This window comes from Myodes glareolus, chromosome 1 (genome assembly GCF_982192425.1).
Source record: "Myodes glareolus chromosome 1, mMyoGla1.1, whole genome shotgun sequence".
Taxonomy (NCBI): Eukaryota; Metazoa; Chordata; class Mammalia; order Rodentia; family Cricetidae; genus Myodes; species Myodes glareolus.
In genome coordinates, this window is record NC_142026.1 from 140,399,794 (window position 1) to 140,405,625 (window position 5,832).

The window sequence follows — 5,832 nt, forward strand, 5'->3', positions numbered from 1 at the left end:
CCAGCCAGTGGCAGGAAACCGCACCAGCCCCCCTTGGCACTCAGGAGGGGACAACAACAGAAATGGTTGTGAGACGGGGATGAAGGATGGAGAAGCGGAACTCTCCCTCCTCATCCGTCACTCTCCCTGTCTCAAAGAGGAGAAACAATGTATTTCTCTCCATTGTGTCATTCCCTGCTGTGGGCTATGAGCTCAGACGTAGGTGACAGACAACAGGCTTGACGCCACTGCTAGGACCTCAGCACCACATCTGCTCTGCCGTGGGGTCTCCTCTGATGTCTGCCTCCCTCCCTCCCAGTCCCACTAGAGGAATTTCTCCTGAAGAAATTTGGAAATAAAGGCCTCTTGATGTACTGGGCTCCAGCCCTAGGCCAGCTCTGCATAGTTTCATGGGCTTCTTCTCCCCACAGACACCTGAAGTGTTGCCCAGAGCACGGGGAATGCTCAGACCTCAAATGTGAGTTCTTTCTGCCCAGCTCTGAAAACATCAGCTCTCCCAGAGAATCGAGCACAGAAGGGAACTTCCTTGACTTAATAACATGTTCCTCCAGGAACCCAAAGGTGCCCACAGACTTAAGGCTGAGAAAACCATTAACTCAGCCTCCAAAGGAGTTGGCACTTAGCAAGCTTCCCGTGGGTGCTCATACACAGCTTTATTAACAATCAATAATCAATTAAGTAACCCAGATGCCCTTCAGGCAAATACAAGAAACAGTGGAATGGCCAAAAGTGGGGTATTATTTTTAAAGGAAAGAACTCTCAAGCCGTGGAAAGGAGTAAAAACCTTCCATGCATGTTGAAAAGTGAAAGAAATCAACCTTAACTTCAGCTACATACAGTGCTCTGGAAGAGCCAAGACAGTAGAGGTGGAAGCCAGGGGCTCTCTGCAGTCAGGTGGGAGGGAGTGCTGCAGGCTGAACCTTGGATGTTCTGCAAGGGCCTCTGGGTTGAGGGCGTGGTCCTCAGCTTGGCACGATGGTGAATGAGGCCTGGTGGGAAGAGTTAGAGTCTTGTTAGTGTGGAAAAAAAGGGGATATCAGGACTACGGGCTCTTCTTGTCTGACTCTTCATTCCTGATGGGTGTGAAGTGAACAAGCCTCCTCTGCTGTGTGTTTCAACCGCATGGTTCTGTCAATGCAAAAACCATAGCTATACTCTTTTAGGGAATAAGAGATAGTTTATTCTGGAGCATTTGGAGTGACCATGGCCCAAGAACACAGATTTAGTTTGCCCCAAATTCCAAATTTCAACATGGAGGCAGTTTCACAAAGTTTTAGTTTGACAAAAACTGTAAAAAGAAAGACATAAATCAAGGCAAGTTTAAAATACATTAAACTTGGGACATCTGAGAGGCAGGGAGCGTGAGATGGGAGAAGCTTTTCTATTGGCCCAGGATGCTATCTAATGACAATCGTGGGACTGTTAATAGATTCTTAAAGGTTTTATCTGTTAGTCACTGGATGTTAGTCTTACAGAGGTGGACAAGCAATGACTGCTCCAGAGAGTGAGAAGTAGCCCAAGATAAGGTAATTGACCTCTGGACCTCTAACATTCCAGTTTCTCCACAGCACTGAAGTGTAACCCATCAGTCAGTCCACAGACACAGCTTCTTTTCTTGCGTTCCTGTTCACAATGCTGCACCAGCACAGGCCTGACAGCCACAGGTCGATCACTGAGGACTGAAACTTCCAGGCCTGCGAGCCCAAGCAAACCTCTTTTCCTTTCTAAGTTGATAATTTCCATTATTTTGTTAGGCTGATGGAAAGCTAACAGAGGGATGAACAGGCAGAGAAGCTGGGGGCTTCACATATGCATGTGTCTTTGTACTCCTGAGGGACACCAAGAGTGAACCCTAATCAAATATGGGATGTGGGTGATGATGGATAGGTGGTGCCTTGGTGTGGGATTCCCCTTTATATGTTATGAATATGTCTATTAGTTAATAAAAAAAACTATTTCAGCCCATGGCTTAGCAGAGTAAAGCCAGGTGGGAAATCCAAACAAAATTATATAGAGAGAGTAGGCAGACTCAGACAGATGCCATGTAGCTGCCAAAGGAGGGCACACCAGAACCTCACCGGTAGGCCACAGCCTTGTGGCGATATACAGATTAATGGCTTGATTTAAGATGTAAGAGTTAGTTAATAAGAAGCCTGAGCTAAAAGACTGAACAGTGTTGTAACCAATACAGTTTCTGTGTGATTATTCGGGTCTGGGCAGCCAGAAACAAAAGAGCAGTCTCTGTTTTCAAAATGAGGTCAGTTACAGGAGGCTCTTTAGTGCAGCAAACGTTCCAGTGGGGCATTCAGGAGAGGGCAGCTGCCTGAAGGCCCACGGGAAATCTCTACATCTTCCTCCCAGTTTTTTCTGCGAGACTAAACCTACTACTCTAAAAGCATAAAGTCGATTTTGAAATGATCGCGCAGCTGGCAAGATGGTTCTGTGACTATAGGCATTTGCTGAACAGCCCGATGGGCTGAGTTCAGCCCCTGGATCCTACATGGCGGAGGGAGGACACAGTCTCCCTCAGGTTGCCCTCTGCCCTCCATACATGTAGCATGACACACATGCACAAAATGAGCAAGTATAAACATATTTAGCAATAGCTAAACAATATTCAACTAAATATTAAACACATGTGTATTTTAGAGATTGGGACACTGAAGAGTGTTCCCTCCTTTGTCTGAGTGTAGGTGTGTGTCCACCCTTCCTCTGTGTGGAGAAGTGCTCCCCCTGAGCTGAGCTGTCCTTCACGCGTGTTATGATTTATGGTGCGAGTGACCCTGGTGGGTCCCGTGGCAGGTAAGGGACAGATAGAAACACCATTCAGACAGAGCTTGGGTGTGAAGAGTTCTTTGGTGGGTGTTGGGAGGGTAGGGTTGGGGGGAAGAGAGAGAGAGAAATAGAGGGAAAAGGAGAGGAGGGGAAGGGGAGAGAAGAAGGGAGGGGAGAGACAGAAAGCTGCCTCCTCAGAAGGACAGTGGGGGGGGGGGAGAAAGGGAAGAGGAAGAGGAAGAGGAAGAGGGGTGAGACCAGCTTGCCTAGGCAGGAAAGGGGAGATTAGGAGTGGGTGGAGCTTATCTCTTAAAGGACAGGTACCCAGGTGACAGGGCAGGCCACCATAGTATAACTATAACAATGTGTCCTGGGTTTCTGGTCCCTACTGTAGATCTTACAGGCAACGCCAAGACAGTTTTGCTGTCCCCCTGGTGTTGGGAACTGGCATCCCTGCGGCTGTGTCTGAGACTGTTGACTTTCTGCCACAGAGAACAAGGGGACAAACCCAAAGTGGAAGTGAGGCAGGGCAGGCAAGAGACATAGCCGTCCTTGTCAGCTCTCCCATGGCACAGGGCGCCTGAAAGGAGTAGCTTGTCCGTTCTACATTCCAAGGCACACACTCATGCGCCTGTCTGGATTCCTCACAGCTTTCCCGCCATCCCCTCCACCCATTAGCGTCCACTCCCGGATTCCACTGTCCTTCCTGTCTCACTCTTGTTTCCACAGCAGCTCCCCCCACCTGTGTGGGGAACTCCAGCTTGGAAACTATCCCCAGGGTGCTGAGAGACCGCTCTTCAGGGCGGGGATTCCAGCTGCACCCTGTGAGCCCCACTGTTGGTCCTTGTCCTCTGAAGTAGGGCATTTTTCAAAGACGGTGACTAGGAACTGATACAAGAACCTCCTAAAGCCCTCGGTCTTTCGCGCTCCACAGTGGACTCCGGCCTCTCTCAGGATTTGCACAAGTGTGCGTTTTCTGGCCAAAAGCAGTTTGCTTTAAACAAAGGCTCAAATTCATCCCAACGAGACTGGCAATTCAACCTACTCCGTTCTATCTTTTTGAACTCTACTGAGTCCTGGACCCAGATTTGACATTGTGCAACTTCCTGACAGTGTCTGGCCATTATCCTGGAGGGAAAAGGCTATTTAAGTCCCTCCTCACAACCATAGCCATTAGCCACAACAAAACCAAGCCTTTCAGTGCCCAGGATGGTGCCCTGAACTTGCAATGCCCCTTGCGATCTGGGTTAAATTATAGTGCTTTCAAAGCTGCTCCCTAGTGAGCCAGCAGAATGCAGAGGCTGTGGGCTCCTGCCCTCCTCTGGGGGTCAAAGCTGCAGCTCAGATACACATGAATGAAAGCTGAGAGGATCCCAAGGGTGAGACCCGGCGCCTGGGGCCTCAAGACCTCGGTGGAGCCAAACACTGCCAGGCTGTGGGAGAGCCAAGGACATCTGAGGCCTGAGCTACACAGAACCTTCTAGGTATGGAGCCATCTGGCTCCCCTCAGGACTCAGTCAGCACACCGAGATGCAGCCCCTAGCGATCTCTCCAGGGTAGTCTGTCTTCTCATCTACCTGTGTAGCTAGTGGACATGGTGTCCTCATTGCACAGGTAAAAGCCCCTGTGAAGGAGAATTTGGGTGAATTCCCTAGGATTCCAAAAGAAGAGCGAAAAAAAAGGGCTCCCACCTTCTGCTGGCTTCCAGCCCAGTCGTGCTGTTGGAGTATGAAGGGACAATGAGAACACGGGAAACTCCTCAGGACCCTCCTGGCTGGCCTTTGACTGCTCGGACCCACACACCCTGGAGACCCTGTTCTCCACCCTACAGAGCAACTGGGCTTGCAAAGGCTGGCCTACAGCATGCCAGGTAGGCTTCCTCCTGTCCAAGATGTCTTTCAGTCACTCAGTTCCTCTCTGATGTTATACATGTATGTGTCTTCTTCCATGTCTGCCAACTGGGAGCCCATGCATCTTGGCAGAAAGAGCCCATCCCAGAGAAAGTCCAATGCACCAAGCACACAGGGGACAAAGGGAAGTGGGCTCCTTGAACTCTGCTTTGGGGTCTCACTGGGGAGGAAGCAGCCCCTAGGATCATTCCCAGGGCACCCAGACAGGCGGGCAGGGCCGAGGTGGCACTTGTGCCAAGGACATTCTTCAACAGAGCTCACTGGCCACACAGAAGGAGATTCTGTGCTTGAGAATGAGCAAATATTCTTCTTCTCCCTACCCTCTGAAAAACTCTGTGACTTGAAAAGGCCCTCACAGTTCACTAGGAATCAAGTGGCACAGGTGACCAAAGTCACCACTCACACCCAAGAGCAACTGCTGTGTGCAGAGATGCAAAGACAACCCCGCCTGCCCCAGGGAAGGTCCTTTGTAACTTGTGTAGTGTGCTAAAAAGAGAGACTAGGAAGCCAGGGGTCCTGCCTGCACTGATACTAAAGGAGATAAAAACGGACCCCACGATCCTTCCGGCACCCCACTTTATATCAGTTAAATGACCATGCGGGACGCAGTGTCTCTGAGTCTCCTGATACCCACACTGCTTTGGACAGATACTCACCTGGGGTGAGATGCATACACAGCAAAGATGAGGGAGAATGCTGCTTCCTGCCAGGGCACACTGTGCCAGCAAGCCCGTCTGCCTTGGTGCATGAGAGAAGTAAGGGAGAGTGTGCTTCCTGGAACAGGTTTCTCTCCATTCGTTTTGCTCCCAGCCCCTCTGGCCAGCAGAGCATCATATTCTGTGAAGCTCACCAGAACAGAGACTTATTAAACCGGAGAAACAACACTACAGCTTGCTATTATTCAACAGCAACGGCTTATCTTCCCACACAGGTATGTTTGTGCACGCAGAGGTGGTGTGTGGTGTGCATGTTCCTGGGTGTTTGTGCACACGCATGTGCGTGTCTTCCTCAGTTACTCGGTACCTTATTTCTTGAAAGAGGATCTCTCACCAAACCTGGATTTTCCCGCTTGCCTAGGATGGTTAGCCAGTGAACTCTGTCTCCATTCTCCACGCCCCATGTCGGGGTCCCACACACGCATACGCTG

The 5,832-nt window shown here is 50.1% G+C and overlaps 1 long non-coding RNA gene across 1 annotated transcript; it reads right to left on the reverse strand.

Annotated features, from left to right (window-relative positions):
- Nucleotides 1-635: 635 nt before the first annotated feature.
- LOC146895770 (uncharacterized) lies at nucleotides 636-5,506 on the reverse strand. Its single transcript, XR_015737083.1, has 2 exons — nucleotides 5,342-5,506; nucleotides 636-989 (listed from the first exon to the last, which is right to left on the reverse strand). It is a non-coding gene; the product is annotated as an uncharacterized LOC146895770 (long non-coding RNA).
- Between the last annotated feature and the right edge of the window lie 326 nt (nucleotides 5,507-5,832).